Here is an 18,596-nt window from a genome sequence, read left to right on the forward strand (position 1 = left end):
AGACAAGAGAAAAGGAATTGATTAGCATCCCGCTGCTGCAGGTGGGTCTCTTCCGTACACAGGCCCCCCAAACTTGCATCCGTTCCTTGATGGCTTCAGTACAAGCTCCGAACAGTAAGCGTAAGGTCACAAGATCGCTAGTACAGGCTGATCAGAGTGCAAAACAGCAGGATTAACCACGGTTACTAACATGCTAAATACCGTGTAAAACCAGACATCACAAGAACAGCAGCATCCTGGATCCTCGATCGCATCAAACATATTTAACATTTCAGATCAGTTACAGATCAAAACATTTCATTTGCTCTAGAACTGGCTTGGAAATGTAAAGCAAAGACAACCACAGGAAATCTTAGAATAATCTACCCCTTCCATAAAAAGAGCTGTTTGGAAAGTATGTTAGCCATGGTAGGTGCTGATGGCAGAAAGCTGCCAGACACCGAACCTGGGTATGTGCAGCTGCAATGCCTAGATAGAATATGACTTCACGTGGTGATTTTTTTCCACTGTGGGATGATATTAAAAAAAAAAAAAAAAAGAAGAAGAGAAGAAACTGCTGCGTGCTTGCCCATTCCCTGGAGCGAGTAACACATGTAAATATACACCCTCCTTTTGTAGTGACCAACACACTGGACACACAGTCTTTGCTCCTATCTGCACAGACAGATGGGAGGGACGAGCAAGTTAAAACCTTTGGTAAGAGTCAGAGAAAAGAATAAACAAGGTCCGCTATCTCAGCATCAGCCAGTCAGACTGCATCTCCACTGATAAAGTGCTGTTTTCTTTATTCACGAGTCTTCTTTCATTCTTTTCCCCCTCCCCTGCACATCATCAAGCAATAGAGTTTCCCACACTCCAATTATGTCAATTTATCAGCTTGTGATTTTTGGCAGATGGACAGGAAATGACTGAACCTGGCAAAGGCCATCTACAGGGGACTACACAACATCCCTTTTATTTCCACGCCACCTCCCTGCAGCGACTGCCACCACCTGATTTACATGAAGATAGACAAAATGCCATCAGTAGGGCTATCATCGCTTCTGAGTTTCCCTAACATTGCTGGGAGTGGGAAACACATGCCCACGTCATGGAAGCACCACGGAAAAGCCCACATTTTCCTTTCCTCGTGGGCTGCTGTTCACAGCCATCCAGATAACTTCACGTGTTTACTGGAAAAGACCAAGCCTGTCTAAAACCAACTTCCTGAAGCAATTAGTTGGTTTGGTGTTTTTTTTGTTTGGTTTCTTTTTTTTTTTTTTTCTCTGCAGACATATTGCCCATTTAGTAATCGCAGCACATGAATCAGTCAGGATTTGTGTCACAGGTCCTGGCCACCAAAACCACTTCTACCAATGGATACGCACACCATACTTCAGAAGGGAAATATCAGTTCTATTTGTAACTACCTATTTATGGCAGCAAACTAAGAGCGGTATGGAAATGAGATGTGAAGACAAAGCTGTTCTTTTTCTTGAGAGTGGAGTTCATCTTTAATATTACCAAACAACGGAAACGAGTTCAAGCAGCAAGGCCTGCTCTGTGACGAAGACTGCCCTGCATGCATCTGAAGTGCAAGACGAAGCAAGAAGTGCTACCCTATTTACATGCTGCAAGACTCCAGACAGCTTTCAGGACCGAGTCTCTGCCTTGAATGCAAACAGCGCACTTCTTCTGTGGGATGATTTTTCCATGATGCTTTTGTGAAGATAGTTTCTTCGATAAACTTCTCAACGCAACACTGGGTATGCAGCAAAAACACACAGTGATATCTTAGTGTTGATCGTGACAATGAAAATAAATCCTCACATGGGCCAGACAGTGTCACAGTTTTGCTAACTTTGCCTCAAAGTTTCTGTTACACCAAATAAAACTAAGATACTACTCAAGGCAATCCTCAGTCTTTGTACATGCAGTGCTTAGAAACATTAAGTAACTAATCTTCACAGTGCTGCTGTAAAATGTGAACGTAAGTACCACCGGTATTTCACAGCTGGACACAGGGAGGTGGAAAAGCTGAGAAGCTCCCCATCTCAGTCAGGATTAGCACTCAAGTATCTTGAATCTCAGACTAATGCTATAGCACACGCTGAGGTACTCCTGCTTGATTCATTCAGTAAAACTTTCAAGAGTAACACCCCCCAGCCTGCCAGCCCATGCTTTCCCCTATTAAAGCATTTACTAAAAGTATTTCGGAAGCAACTTGATGACATGAGGGTCTACGAGCCAAAGGTCCATCTCCAAATCGGCTTAGGCACTCAGAGGCTGCCCTTTCCAAGCACACTAGGTACCCTCAGCTGAATTCTCTGGCATTCAAGTGCTGTAGGACACATGGTTTACCCTAGAGATGATGTGACTTTTCCTTTCAGCTGGGAGACCACCTGCCCTTGGCTCAGCCCATGAGACTACTGCAGTCCTTTGGTCACACTCTCTCCAGCTCTCAGCAGCCAAACCAATCCATCCCCAGCTGAAATCACTCGTAATTTTGTAATTGACTCCAATAGGATACAGATTAGACCTTTGGCTTTATTGCTTATTTTTATTATACGTTACTTTCTGAACAGAGGTGGACTTCTGCTACCTTGATGACTAGCAGTCATCTCTGGTGTCCTTGCGTAACAACATGTGAGAGCTGTTTAACAACAGTCACTACGCAATGTCAGCATAGACTCACTAGCTGAACCTCAACCAAAGTGCACCCATTGCCACCAGATCTCACAATCAAATAGGGCCAAAACAGCCAAAAGGATGTTCAACGTCTCTCTCATCCATGGCAGCCCATGGACGGTGCGGCTCCGACACAGGTCTCTCTATTTCACTGTCGCTTGTTCCCCTTTACCCACCGCAGTGCTGAAAATGCAGAAATTCCCAATAACGCAGTGGAAAAAACCTACAGAGAGGGACAAGGGTGCAAGCACAAGGCCCAGGTGGGGCAATACATGATCCAGCAAAGCAGCCAATCTTGTAGAGGCAGACCGCTAGCAGAGAGCACTAAACACGAGAGCTGAAAGGGGAAGTGTGCTGAGAGCGGGCTTTCCCGCGCTGCCCGCCGAGGCACCTGAGGCTGGAAGGAAAACCCTCCGGCCGGTGGAAACAGGGGGAAACCAGGTGGCAAGCACACGTGAAGTGATGCTCGCTGGGTTCAGCTAGAAGGATGCTCCCTGCCACCTCTAGCTGCATGGTCTAGCACTCCCATGAGACACTCCTCTCTCCCTGCAGGTCTGAGAAACAGACGTTGAGGGAAAACTTGTTGGGGGCAAAATGCAGTTTGGGGTCAGTCAAAGTGGCATGAAAATATGGATTACATTTCTCGAATAGTTTCAAATGTCTTTAGCATCAACATTTTTTATTTCAAATTTGTAGAAAATTTGCTTCTTTAAATACTCCAAAACATATCACCATTTTTGTTGCATGTTAGGAAATGTTTTATTTTAGATTTAATGGAATGTTTTAGAATGTTTTGTTTGACCCAAAACTGATTTTTTTTTCTTTTGGCACGAAAACATCGACTATTGTTGTTGTAGGTTGACCCAAGATTGTCCTTCCCAACAGCAAATCAAAAACTCTGTAACTGAAGTAGGGCTCTGCTGAAGTGTCCTGTATGTCCATCCGTACCAGTGTTGCATCTACCCCAATGGCCAGTAGCCAGTTCTTTGCAAAAGAGCATAGGAACCAGACACATCTCCAGTGATGCCTTCTCAGTACACCTTCACTCTGTTGGAGGGCTTCATGAGCAAGAGGAGGTCTGCATCCTTATTTCTAGTGAACTTTCATCCATGAACTTTTCTAATAACCTTCTGAACTTGTTTTGGTCTTCATGGTTTCCTGCAGCAACGGGTTCCACAGTTTAAGGATATGCTGGTGGAAAAAGTACTTTTTTGCTGTTTTAAATTTGTTTCTTGATAATTCCATTCATGTGTCATGTGAAAGAGCTGATTGTTCCCTGTTCATCATCTCCTTTGCCATCCATCACACTCCTTCCCCTTGGTATCCTCAGGGCTCCACTTGGTCCTGTAGGACCACTGCAGAACTCACCAGAGAGGTAAGATATACTGCTTGTGCAGAGAAAATAATTGGTATTTTTCTCTTAGTTCCCACCTTTCTAACAAAATATTTATTATATAATTGAGGAGAATCAGCTGTTTGCTGTCTTGAATGCTCAAGTTTTGGCTTACAAACTTGTTACTACAAGAGGATTGTGTGAGCTCCACAGAACAGCAGTATTCAGTGCAAGTAGTATTTTGGCCTGGGTTTGAGATTCATTCCTAAAGCAAATGTTGGTCTTTGATTCCACTGCTGCTTGGATACGCATCCATTCATGTCTGTAGTGCCATTCCAGGAGTAGTTGTGCTTTGAATGAGCACAACATTTTTCAAAGAAAGGTTGCAAAGGCTTTGCGCTTCTTTTTAAAACAACATAACCTGGGTACTCGAAAAGACCCATTTTGTAGGCAGGACAAATGAGATCCAAAGAATTACCTGGCTTGCTGGAGGCCCTACACACAGCTTAGCAGCAGATCTGGAATAGCATGCAATTCTGAATGACTAGATTAGCACAACACTTCCCTCAAAGCAACAGGTTGATCCCTATCAGACCAAATAGCTGAGTACGATAATTTACAGCACCTTTGTCATCAGATTTTTTTCACTGTTTTTCTGCTGGCTTTGGGGAGGGGGGCCACTGTCGCTTTTATAGCTAACACCTACAGTTCCCCACAATGCCTTCCCTCAACCGATATTTTCCATTGTCATGTTCAGCTTTTCCACTGACAGAAAGTAAAAAAAATAATAGTGCTGAGAAATGCAGGTAACACGTGACCTCTCTACCTGTCAAGGAGTCTGAAAGAGGAACCTTTCCTTTGCTAAACAGCAGATGCCACAGTAGCAGGATGTGGTGAGCTGTTACACCACATTTTAGTTTAATAAGGAGTTTTTTCTACTTGTATTTAATTTTGCTTTAAAATGCCCTTGCAATGGAAATTTTTGCTTTACTAATTAGCAAAATCAGTGTCTTACCGATGCAACAGTTTGGGTTCCTGCACGGAACAGGACAACCAGATATATCTGAACAAATGTGGGTTCCATATATAGATGTGAACTTCATAGGAAATGGAATATTTTTAACATTTGGTGGCTGTACGTGGATTCCATCAACTGGCAAAACTTTAAATTTCTGCAGACTTCTGCTTTCCTTGTATCTGACTACTAATATGGATAACATTGCGGCCTTTGTTTTAATAAAATACCTGTTCTTCTGAGACAAAGTTCTGCCTTCCAGCTCAGATATTGATCCCGCTCAGATATTGATCCCACTCAGACCAAAGAAGTTACAAGGTCAGTGGTGCAGAGAGTGGGGAGAAGGCACATGCAGGGGGGTTTCCACAACTGGGGAGCTCTTTAGGGCTACAAACACAAGAGCTTGGAAGACTTCATACTCCTAAAGGTGAATGTTCCCAAGAGTGTGAAAAAATGGAAGGTGAGCCGAGAGCCATGGTCAGACCCACAATTATAAAGAGCTGAGTCTACAGTTTTGGGAGGGAACGATGGCACTTTGAAAACATATCCCATGTCTGTTCACTTTGTTAGCGGTAACATTAAGGCTCCAGTTCCTGGTCAGGTTAAGCCACTATCTCTTCACACATCGCACACTAAAGGCTGTGGAAGTCAATGACTGTCTTTCCATTGACTTCGACCCACTTCGGCAGTAGCTCAGAGAAGTTCCTACAAGGAGACTGAGCAGCGGAGCTGTGGGTTGTATTTACTGTTGCACCCCTTTCCAACTGCACCCTTCTCTTTTCACGAGTGAGCTTCACGGCTCTCCGCTCCACTGGTTTTTAAGGGGCGTGACAGAGTTGAAGCACAAGGGCACTGAGAGGTTTTGCGCAGAGCTGACACCTTGTAATTCAGTGGATGTGTACACGTCCCTGTTCCTGTGTAGTGACAGTATCCTTCAGGATGGTTTTTCGTTTCCTTATCAACAGGAAGAGCCACATGGCATGTCCCAAGACATCTAGGCCTTCAGGGTCACATCAAGCTTTTTTCCACAGCTAACTAACCAACCTTTGCTTGTTACTTCATGTCCCCCTGCAACCGCTGGGGACCATTGTCTCTATCATGGAGCAGAACTGAAGTAGGAGGTTCAAATGCTGTAATGCTCTCTTGCTGAAAAAGAACAAAAGCAATCTGCTCTGACTGGTGCACGTGTCATGGAAAATACAAGTAATACCAGCTGCATCTTTCAAGCTACATGTGTGAAAAGCCTGTGTGAAATTACACCCGGATTCTGCCATGTTCGGACAACAATGCTTCATCTTTCAGATGGGTGCAACTGCCCAAGCAATGCAGTGCCATGTTTGGATACCATGTTTGGATACCACGCTTGGCCATCACGTTTGGACCATGTCTGACTCGGGTCAAACTGCACGGCTAGGTGTCACATTTGAGCAACCTTCAGAAAAGAGTAGCAGTCCTGAAAGCAAAACTGCCCCAGTTTGGCTCATCATTTTTGCCTTCCAGCAGAATTCACTAGCTCAGCTCAAGCCTTACGTCAGTACAACTACAGCGACTCCCAGGTCAGGGATCTCTCCGCATACCTCATTACACAGTGTGGACGTACCTCTAAGTGCTCTGAATTTCCACTGTCAGCGACAGCTCACCACTCATGAGCATCACTGAGCAAGAACTGTGATTTCCTCTCCACTGGGTACAGCTCTGACCACGCTGTCACTATTCAGCATGTGAACAGGGAGAGGGAAACATAACTCTGGAGTGAGTCTATGAGTTTGACGCTGACACCACGCTACCTGTGGTAATGCTTCGTAGGATGACGTTCACTTTGCTGTCTATAATTACTGCCCTCGGATTTTTCCACCCGCGATGCCACATCTTGCTCCATCAGGCTCTCGTGTGCCCTTCATTTCAGATGAAATGCCACATATTAGCATCACTGAAGAGGAATTCAAAGTTGCAAATGAACGCAGAGGAAGCAGAAATACGGGAGGAAAAAATGTTTTCCCTTATCTCCATGTACAGATTTTATTTAAAGAGAAAATGGCTAAACATAGACACATATACAGCGAGTAAAGAAATGAAGCTCTTGGTATAAACTCCGTCACATGAGTAAAATCCTACAGTTTTTATCAGGGTACCTACTTCCTCACTACTAGTAAGCAGCACCCCTTTCTGACACATGAAAGCTGCAACAAACAACATAGAATTATTACTTAAATTACTGAAAAAATAGGGCTGTCTTAGAAAAATTCTTTTTTCAAAGCTAGTAAGTATTGTCCTGTGAATAAGAAAAAATATCAGAAAATAGTGATACAAATTCCTGAGGTGCCAGCCTGTAATGTGAAACTATAGATCACATTAAAGCTTACTGAATTAAAAACCAAACAAAACAAGTCTTGTGAAGCAATGGAAAATATAACTTCACACGTTCCATAAAGAAGTCAGATCTTGTATTACCTCAGGTGTCCTGGATGTGTTTAAACCTTAAACTTATTTTTATCTGTTTAATCATAATAAGACACCACCACGGGGCATACTATTTTTGGAGACAGCGAATAGGACAGTGGAGCAAGTGAGTGACAACAAGTAGCAGGTTTTAATAAAACATGATCCTCCCATACAAACGTCGGCCTGGCACGACGGATGGTATTGTTGTGCACGAAAGCCATTAACATGGAGTCATTTTCCTACCTGCTCTACCCTCTGCCTTATTTAGCTCAATAACTCCAAATAACGCACAGTCTCCCACAGCGGCTGCGCCGCGGAGGGCTAATGGGAAAGATTCCTCGCTGTAGTGCGATGACAGCACTGTGCGGCAGTAATTTAACTGGGGCTCTTGACTAGGAGCCCAGACTAAATGAGTCCCATCCTATCACACCAAAACTCCTGCGTTTGGATTTTTTTTTCATCCCTCCCACATGCAACCCTGGGCACGCCCCGTGTCTCCTGCTCTGCAAACACTTAAGGATGATTTCCCCGGCTGCTGGGAATTAGCGCAGGAATCAGCAGAGCCGCAGTGATTCCCAGCACACTGGGCTCTAAACTTTAGCTCGTTTTTACTCTCAGTCTGAGGGTGGCTGCTCTCAACCTGGTTTAGCTTTTATACCAAAGAATCAGCGAGTCAACAGGAATTTTCAGTAGCCCTCACTGAGGCCGACCTTGCCTGGAGTGGCTGGGGTTTGGGCTGCACAGAGGCTGCAGGATCTGCCCCGGTATGATGCAAGCCACGTTTGACACACACATACACACACGCGTGAGGGTAGGGCTGGGCAATGGACAAATAAACCACATTTTAACCAAAATTATGTGTTTACGTTCCTAAGAGCATCTGTAAGGGAAACAAAACAGACATGTTTTACGTTTTACACAAAATTTCCACATGACAGAAGAACTACGCAAATGCTACCTAAGGCAGCCAAACCCCGAGGTCGGTACTGCTGGAAGCTTTGTGGGTACCAGTCAGGAAGGAATAAGGAAGAGCACGCACCGCTTTGCTAGAGACGACAGAAATTTGCCCCCGCCGTAAGAAATACAGTAATACAACCTGATCCTGGTGATCAGTTTTACTTTCCAGTTGAGTGCCCAACAGTAAAATAGTCCTGTCAGACCCCGGCATTCAACACTCATGAATCATGCCCTGAAGCATGACGAGAGTGGATTCAAAATCAAAACAAATTTAAAACAATTTTGCTTTTGCCTGTTTTTTAGCCTCCAGACGTCTCTGGCAGTATTTATTAAATCCCAAATGTAACAGATATGAAACTTCCTTTTTTCCTTTTCACTCCCATATTTCTGATCCCATCCCACAAGGTTTACTGTACCTTACAACTGGCAGTCAACCGCGGCGTGGGCAACACTTGAGATGCGAGCCTTTCAAAGCATCCCACAGCTAGAAGAGCAAGGGTAAAGCCCACCTGATGGCCTCAAGGACTGGCAGCTCCCGAAGCTTACAGGCAGTGAACGGGAGAGGGAGGGCGGGTCTGGACCATGCTGCAAAGCCCTCAGCCCAATGCTGGAGGCTGCTACCTGGGTACCTCCTGCCCTGCCCAAGGAGCCTCCCATGTGCACACATCCAGCCCAGCACTGGCGATTTCTGCTGGCAGCCAGCACCAGCCTTTTGGACCTCACATGGCAATCCCGTATCAGGTCAGACCTTTCCACATAACGCAAGAAGGGGTTTCTCCACATGCTGGAGAAGTGACAGATTAGCTTTAGGGAAAAAACAATTTCTGCAGTACAGGAGGAAAAAGGGGTGCAAGAGAGGATCCATAATCTCTATGACTTACTGATTTCAGAGTTTTAAAAAAAAGCCAAATAAGACTGAATTTCTCTATCGATTATACAATTATTAATCTTTTTAGAAGCTTTTCCAACATTGCACATAATGAGCAATTCATCAAAGCATATTAGGTGCCGCAGAAGTTGCATTCAATATAAAGGGGTCATTAAGTTTCTTGTAATTGCACATTACTGAAGCTTTTGTTAGTTCTAAATCAAATCAATGGGATGTGCACGTATGCTCTTTAATTGACTTTATGTAATAATGGTGTGGCCCCTAGTGATCATCTGGAATCCTCCAAAATGAGCCACCTTGCACTGCTGTTCATGAAAAACCAGCTCATGTGCAGCTGGGCATATCAAATAAAGCAAAGAAATAACGAATGGAAGAAAGAAAGAAGCACCTTGGGTCACACAGAAGTATTTGCTGAGTACCCGTTTCCTTCCATGGCAGAGAACAGCTAAGAGACTCAGCTCTTCTTCCACTCAACCAGCCTCAAAGTCTGATGGATTTCAGTAGGAGTAACATTGGATCTCAACACTGAAAGTGTCCTGGAGATAAGTTAAAACAGGGTCTATCTGATTTTTTTTTCTGAGCAAGGAGGATTTTTTGTTTTTTAAATGGGCCCTACTTGCCCTTTTATCATCACCATCATCAACACCTCTGTCCTTTATAGTCCTTTCCACTCAAAGTGCGTGCTAAACAGAAAAGATCAATGCTATTATTACATCATCTTGCAAAGAGGGCACTGAGGCACGGACAACACTAGGATGCTGCTGTGTATACAATACAGGATGTGCCTATGTGCTGCTTCGGGGGGTGACCACTGTTGGGCCACATTCCCACCTAGGCTGTGGTGAAGGCTGAGCTTTGTTTGCTAACCTCTAATTCACAGGATTTTTGCTCTGGCAGATAAAATGATGGCCATGAGACCACTCAGTGAGTGGCCACATGCTGCTCGATGGAAGAGAAAGGCTGGGTGGGGCTAATAAAATTTTTAATGTGTTTGATAAGGGAAAAGAAATCCACCTATGAGCCTGCTGGGGGCTAGGCTGGGAAAGGTCACACTAGCTTGAGGAAATCCTTAGGTGATGGAACAGGGCTGCTAATCTTCAGCAGTGGGCACAGAAGCAGGGCTAGCTCTGGGAACCTGCACTGGCATCTACAAACAGACTGCAAAAAAAAATGATGCAGGCAAATTGTCATGCGATAAATTTGCTTGTGGCATAATGATCTGGCCACCACCATAATGTGAGCTGTACGTAATGCCACAGGATTTTATTTTAACCACGGCAGCATCTGTTGTTGAAGAATGCTGCAGTTCAAAGAGGAATGCACGTCCTCTCTGTCATGGCTCCTTGGAAAAGAGCACTGGCAGTGGTTAATGACACACTTGCGCTGGTTTTGCACCACACTAACAACACTAGGTAAAGGCCTTTTCATGACAAAACTCCCATCCAGTTTGGCTGGAAAGGTTTGATCCAAAAGCTGATTTAGTGGAGCCACACTGGAGACATATCATCAATGCAAGCTGGGCCATGGTGGGGAAACCACCAGCTGGGTGTCATTAGGTGCCCTCCCCAGAACAGAAGATGTAGCTGTGAAAACCACTACGACCAGATAGTTGCTGGACTCCAGTACTCCTCGGATGCTAAAACTGCCTATAGCAAGCGTCGCAGATCAGAGCAGCTGGAAGAATGCTCTTACTTGTACATGGTCCCAGTGAGACAGAGCTGCAAACATGGCAAAATGTCTTTTCCTCTTTTCCCCTCTCCCACATGCTGTGTTAAGCTGTAGAACAGCTCCTTAGGCTGGACTGACAGAGCAATGTCAACAGAAAAAACAACAGATACAGTTGCAAAAATTCAGTAAGAATCACAGCCGGGCTCCCATGGAAGAAGAAACCTTCCCCCTTGCAGCTCAATGCTTGACACAAGAACCGTGCTGAAGCTCAGTGCTCTGCACTAGAGAGGAAATTCTACCCCAAGAAAGAAGCACGGCAAACCTGCAGCCAGCACTAGAGAAATAGGAAAAAGGCACTTGAGAAACACAGGCGTACAACACTCATCTCTCAAGCACACTTAAGGACCTGAAATTTTATTCAAAATGTTTGCATTACGCTTTCCAAACAACCACTTGCAATGTGTGACAGACTTATTTTCTGCCTCTTTTTGAGTACTTGGACCCAAAACCCTCGCTTCTTGATAGCTGAGAAATGACAGGGTGCTTCCATGGCCCAGGCTGTGATCTGGCAGCACATCCAAACTCCAGTAGGAATTTGGCCTGTACTTTGAGAGGTGCTCCAGGCAACAAAATGAGTGGAAGAGCTTTAACAGTAATTCAAGAGCAGCTTTAAAAAAATTAAAGCTACAATGGAGTTAACTGTCTGCTTACGCGAGATTCACTCAGGTTAAGTCAGCCAATTCAGATCAGGAGGTGAACACTCGGAGCCTAACACAGCAGCTTTGGAAAACCCACACAACTACACATTGCTCGGAGGGACACGTGTCTCCCCGCTCCCCGGGGAGGTCAGCCAGAACATGCAGACCCCAAGGCCTAGCTGTGGGCATGCAGATGTGCAACATCTGGCTCGATCTTCAGAAGCGTCCTTGTGACAAGAGGTATGAACACGACCGAGCAGGCGTTCTCAGCTCTCACTGAAGACCCTGGGAACACAACACTTCTCAGGCTGGGGACTTAGGGACAGTAAAGGACATTTCACTGATGTGATGAAAGAAAAAAAGTTAAGTCCAGCAAAGGTTTTGGTGAAAGGCTGCGCAAGCTGATTGTTGTTTGCTCCACGCAACAGCCCTTCTCGTGTACCACACCTTTTGTAAAACACAGTTACATGAAACAAATTATTATCTCCAGTAGCTTCCGTCTACACACATTTCTGAAATACTTTCATTCCAAACTGTTTTGAGAGGAAACATTATAAAGAATGGAAACCTGGCAATTAATCGGATGGAAACCTCTGTTTCCATTTTACAGACTAGGGAAAAAAAAAAGAGAATTATAAAAAGAATACCCAACATTAACTGCTAAGTAGGGAGATGAAAGATAAGCAGAGGGCAGCGACCAGAGGCACTCGTGCGCTGCATGCATTTACCTGCATTTGGACACAGTTCTGAAGGGTGGGTCAGACCCGTATTTGCCGTTCTTGTTCAAAACCACATAAACACCTAGGTAGGAACTGGGTTTTGACAGATGAAAAATCTATTTTCTTAAAAAACTCACAAAGTAAATACCATGAAATTTTTTTTCAAAGTACGGACGAAAGGCTCTTCTGGTCAAGACACAGAGCAAATATTTACAGGTGCTGGGGAGACACCATTTCCTCCCTTTAGGCTGCAACCTAGTGTCTGCCACATAATTTTATCCATTCAATGATTTTTTTTTTCCAGACATCTGCCAAGAGGAAATAACTTTGCTGTATTGGGAGTCTGGGAATCCTAGAAAACAATCTTAAATCCATAAAATAATTGAAGTGCAGTTTTACTGAGCTGTTCAGTTCGATTCTGATTTTTATTACAATGTCAACAAGAGTTTAATTTGTTTTAAAGTTTAGGTTCTTAAATCTGAGTGATATACGGTAGTTTACAGCTTGCTGGCAACAGCTACTGTGGAAAAAAAAATGGAAAGTGCATATAAAGGCGGTTCTAAGTTTGACATTGTGAAAGCAGGGAGCAGTGCCAAGAGCAGCAAACAGCATGGCTTTCCCAATCCTGGCTGGCTTCAGGGACTGCTTGCTATTGACATCAGTCGCTATGGGATACATTTCCCTGCTCTAACAAATCTCATCTGGAGCCTGTAATTAAAAAAGAAATGTCTCAAAGTGTAATTTCTTTCCCTAAAACATTTGCAGATGTTAACTATATTGCTAATGGTGTGAGATGTCTGTGGGCGGACATCTTCCTCCTTATCTGCTGCGGCAAAGAGGATTTCTTTATTAAAACCAGTTCTAAAGGTAGTATCTTTTCTGTGTATGTCTTTGTGTATGGGGGTGGTGGTGTCTTTTTGTCTAAACCGCTTGCTGAACTGAAAGGTTTGGAGGTGTTTTAATTCATCACTTCTTTTTTCCTTCTCTTTTAGAAGTCCTCTCCAGAGTCAGTCTGATTTAAAAAGTATTCAAAGTGGCTAAAAATGTCTTTGCGTAGCAGATTAGGAAGTATCCCACCTGAGCTGTAAAATTACAATAATAATTAATAATAATAATAGCAGTAGTAATATTAATATAATGATAGGAGTAGTGATGTAAGTTTCTTGCTCTAGTGACTTTCCACCAGTGCCTTTGGCTGGCGCCCTTTGCTAAGTGCTGCTAAAAGCATTTGTGGGAGCCCGCCGGACGGCCGGGTAAGCTGATCTGCTTTAGGCGCACACCGACGAGAGGGGAGACCGTAAAAAAGGGATGAGCTTTTAGAAACGCTCGTCCCCGGGGAGGCGAGAGGGGGTTTTCTCAGCTGGCAAGGGAGGGTGCTGGCAGCAGCGCCTGTGTCGGGGGGCTGCCCACGTCGCTCCCAGCCAAGCGCTCCCCCGGCTCCCACGGCCACGTCGAGCATCTCCCCGGTACCCGGCAGAAGGAGGTGGCTAAAACTCTTCCTGACACACGCAGCCCAGATACAGTTGTCAGCCTGGGCCTTTCCCCCTACCCCCACCTCCCTTTTTTTATTTTTTTGCAACCGGCTTTGATTGGAGCCAGAGCCTGGGGTAAATCAGAGGAATTTCTAGATTCTTCTGAGCGCTGCGAGCTCTTGCTGTTTTCCGGTACCTACTTCCTGCCATATCTAAAATAACAGCAGCTGCAGGGACCTGATAGAGAAGAGCTCCAGAGGACAAATTCTCACAAATGGGGTGGGAAAGAAAAAAAAAAAAAAAAGACAGTTATTAGGGAGCTGATAACACACAGAGCCAGCATCAGATTCATTGTTGGAGTCTGTAGCACCGTAGGCTGTGGATGTTGTTCTCAGAAGAAAACAAATCCTGTAAAACGGCCATGGGAATGATAAGTCTCCATGTTCGCTGGGATAACAGAGGTAGCTTTACAGCACTTGTCCTATTGTATGGAGTATCGTGCCTCGATTAGCTAATGTCTCCGAGGGCCAGATAAGCGAGGATGAATGTTCTGCCCTAGAAGCTTTCATGCTTTCTCTTTGTCATGGCTATCTATGGAGAGCTGCAACACAAAGCTTTGCACACATAAAGAAGGCCCCCCCGCTTCAGAGAAAAACATTACAGAAAATGGGAAATTGTTGAAATTATCCCATTTTCCATGGAGAACGCATGGTGCAGTGTTGTCATTGTCTCGTTACAGACCACACAAAAGAGTAGAGCAACTCAAGAGCAACTCAAGACAAGGCACAAAGGGACCTTACATACCGGTACGACAACTACTCCAGGAAAGAATTTTCTCTTTCCTACTGGCATTAAGGGGGACAGAAACAGGCACAGTGCATTCACCCAAAATACACTTATCCACTATTTGATGTGCAAGAACCTAGGGCTCCTTGAGATCCCTTTGGCCTAGGCCTTGTAACCAACACAAACATTGCTTTAAATATCAGCACACCCAAACAACCAAAATGAAGGTTCTGAAAACCCTGCAAGTCAGTCACACTACATGTACAATACAGACAGTATTTCAGATTATTGTATCTGCCATTAACCTTTACATATTAATGTAATATAATCTTTTACAGTTACTTTGGGAACTATAACTTGTGTCTGCATCAATTTTTGGACCCTTAAATTTTCACCCAGTATTAGAGATTTCCATGTATTATTTTTTTTTAGCATAGAACTTTTTTTAAGAGCATTAAGTGATAGGTTTTTGTGATTGTAAGTTGGAGCCTGACCCAAAGAGCACAGACGACAACGGAAGAATTCCTGTTCACTTTAATGGGCTTTGCATCAAGTCCTTATTAAAAACAGGCAGATACGGAAAGGTGGTCTACAAATGCACAAGGTAAAGGTCTTATGGCTTGGCAGGAAAGAATCAGTCACTGCATTGTAAACACCCTATTTTGCTCATGAAGATTATTTGAAATGTTTTAATGCTGATATGCAAAAAAGGCAAGTGGACCTGTTCTCTTATTTTGCCTGAATTTTGAAGCATACTCAACTTGTCTGATGTCAGCAGACTTACTTCTGATTCTTGCTACTCAAAGAGGACAAGCACATTTCTGTGTTTACTTCAGTGTGTCAGCTTTAATGCATATGCACGCGGGTAGAGTTTGATCCTAGAGCCCTCTCCGCTTTCTAGTGAATAGTGGAAAACCATACACAGGGTTTTAGTAGTATGTGGTTTTTCTTTTCTAGATTCTAAACCACTTCTCTAGGCCTAAAAATCCTTGCTTTGCTTGAGTACACAGCTCATCTGCCAATTTTTAATTGTTAAAACAAGATGACGTTAAGCTACTTGGTTCTTCCCATTCCCAAAAGAGGATCCTTAAAACACGAATAATCTTTGGTTCATGTTCAGGTAATAACAACTAGAATTACACAAAGAGGCCAAGTTTAGACAGACTAGACAATATTCTAGCCTAAACTCATAAAATCTAAACTACTTAAATTATTTTTTTTACCAAAAAATCACCCTTGACAATATAAAGAAAGTCAATTTCTATTTCTGCAAAAGTAGAAGTAGTTAGAAAACATGAGGTATTGCCTAATCCTGTTTTAAGCACTGTTATGGCTGTGCTGTATTACATATGCTTGTAGAGTAGTACATTTATGGTAAACTGGTTAAGGAATTTGGGAGTAGGATTAATGAACTTTCACACTAGACTAGATCAGATCACATAGGGAGATCAATCTGTCACGATTCTCAGCTTTTGTTCAAGAAAGGCGAGCATAGCGAAGGTCAGAGACAGACTAAAGAGCAGCACTGCAATTATTTACTGACATGAGACTGGAAAGAATATCACATAGCTACACAGAGCACAACTTGGACTTTAGACACATAGGAAAGAATGGTTCATTTTATGCCACTAATCATAGCCAAGGATTAAGATATTTTGGAAAAACCCTATTATTTCTCATTCTGCAAACCAGGATTTCATTACTGGTAAATCATGAAATTTATGATGTCCATTCATACAAATTAATTTCCTTCCCTGATTTCCATTGGCATGTGAGATACAGATACATAAAATAAATAAAAGTCTGTAAAGGAAAAGAAAAAGACACGCAGAAATGTCTGCTTGTACTTAAAAGTAGGGTAATCTCAAGTAAGGATGTAGCTAGAACAATCGTCCCTGCAGCTAGCACATTCATTCTTAAATAAACAGGGTTAGGGTCTGAACAGGTAGCAATCAGTGCAGCTTCACTACATCTAGATGGATCTATGCTGACTTACTCTAGTTGTCTCTATCAAGAATAACCAAAGGTAAGTTCTCCCACTCTTAAGATTTTCATTTTGCAGCAGCACTGTAAAATCTAGATGTCTTTCCCATGTTATGAGAAATATTCCTACTTAGACATCTTAAAGAAGAATTCTTGCAATCATTGTAGTGTGTCAAGGTGTGGGGTTTTCCCCTGCAGCGGTGCTTCCCCTCAACGAAAGTTTTTCATATGAAATTTAAATCTGTCTTCAGACAACTTTCTGAACACTGACATTTTTCAGAAAATAGGCACAGGGAGGCGGCGGCCGGCATTGCCCAGGGGACCATGCACAACAGAAAGCATGATACAGCCTCGTTTGGCATCACAAGCATCTGCCAGCTCCTCCCTGAAACAAGGTCTTAACTGACAGTAGAGAAATTATGTTGGTCATTGCAGAAATCTAGATTTCATCATCAGAGAAGCCATAACTATAGCCACTGAAACATCAGGTATGTGGCTGGCTGATCTCTAGCTGGCTGACCAAAGGTTTTTAGGGTCACAACTCACATGATGAGACACAGACAGTCCTGTCTCCTACCACCTTCCTAACTAAAATAAAAAAAGACAATAAGTTTCCCTTAAATTTCAAAAGCAGATTTTTTTCCCTGAATATTCACCTAACAACCAAAGTAACGCTACATCCATTTGTAGATTTCTTGGAAGGAAATCTGCCATCTCTACCAAAAGTCTGCTCACTTTTCATACTCTCCTCTGCGCTGAGTGCTTGACTCCAAAATATTCTTTATAAAAATAAAGTCTACCCCACTGTTAGCTAATTGCACTGTTATAAAAGGGCAGGCCCATTTCCAGCAAACCAGTTCATTGGGGCAGAAGGTGCAGCTTGTGTGCAGCAGCCAGCCGGGCAGAGACTCTGGTACTAGATCTTAACAATCAATCAACAAAAAAATGGATCATACAGAAACATTTGCATTTTGTTGCTTCTCTGGTTTAAGATGGTGATATTCCTCATAACAAAATTCAGCAGCAGGAAAAGGATGAGAGAGTAGTTTTCTCTTTTAGTTGAGCAACTGATTTTTTGTAAAAAGTATCCCAGTGATTTTGGTCTGTAAACACAAATTTTTTATGAGACACCGTTCAGTCCAGGTGCTTTTCCCAAGTTAATATTAAATATAGCTTTGGAAACTTGAGCAGATGTTCTAATTTTTTCTAGTTCAATTTTTTTTTTCTACTACTCTGCCTTTATTTAAATAGCTGGCTCTAACTGATTCTTTAATACAGGGATTCATAATGTGTTGTGAATCTTCTGTTAATTTACTTGCGACTCTGTTATTATTTCCCCTGATTTAACACATCCTGTTTTAGAACATCCATCGAAGTTGATGGAAAAATTTTTCATGGTATTTGGATCATGTCCTAAACGCAATTTGAATGCCATCTTTCGAAAGTTGCAAAGTAAGGGGATTTCCTGTTTTATTCTTCCATCATATAACCTTGAAAACGAGTTTTTACAAATCCTCCTCTGCCTTGTCAAAGGCTGATCACTTCTACTCCTTCTAGCAGTAATTTTTCTGGGTAATTTCTAATTGGGGACGAGTGAATGGATAATATTTTCTGATTTTCCTCATTTTTGTTGAATGCCCTGTTACACTGCAAGAGAAGTCTTAAAACTGATATGAAAACTTCTAAGTTCAGGTGATGTGACTGCATTTACTCAAAAAGCACTTCCCACCCCCTTCTTTTCTAACATATTTCTGAGGGTTTTTTTGGGCTCCCTGTAAGAGCTCTCTCCACCCAGTGGTAGCACTGAAGCCCCTTCCTCACTCCTTAGAAAACCTGACAACAGAGCACGGAAATAACTCCCAGGGTTATTTGAGGGTCCCACCCCAGCAGAGCTGGGCCACCGAAACCTCCTACCTCCACGCAGTGCAGCCATCTCACTGCAGATCAATACAGACAAACAGACAGGC

General features: G+C 43.2%; 1 protein-coding gene across 4 annotated transcripts in view; it reads right to left on the reverse strand.

Moving 5' to 3' along the window:
- NFATC1 (nuclear factor of activated T cells 1) overlaps positions 1-18,596 on the reverse strand; it is a 116,338-nt gene that overhangs the window by 2,573 nt on the left and 95,169 nt on the right. The gene's annotated exons all lie outside the window — the stretch shown is intronic.

Source organism: Nyctibius grandis, chromosome 3 (genome assembly GCF_013368605.1).
Source record: "Nyctibius grandis isolate bNycGra1 chromosome 3, bNycGra1.pri, whole genome shotgun sequence".
NCBI lineage: Eukaryota > Metazoa > Chordata > Aves > Nyctibiiformes > Nyctibiidae > Nyctibius > Nyctibius grandis.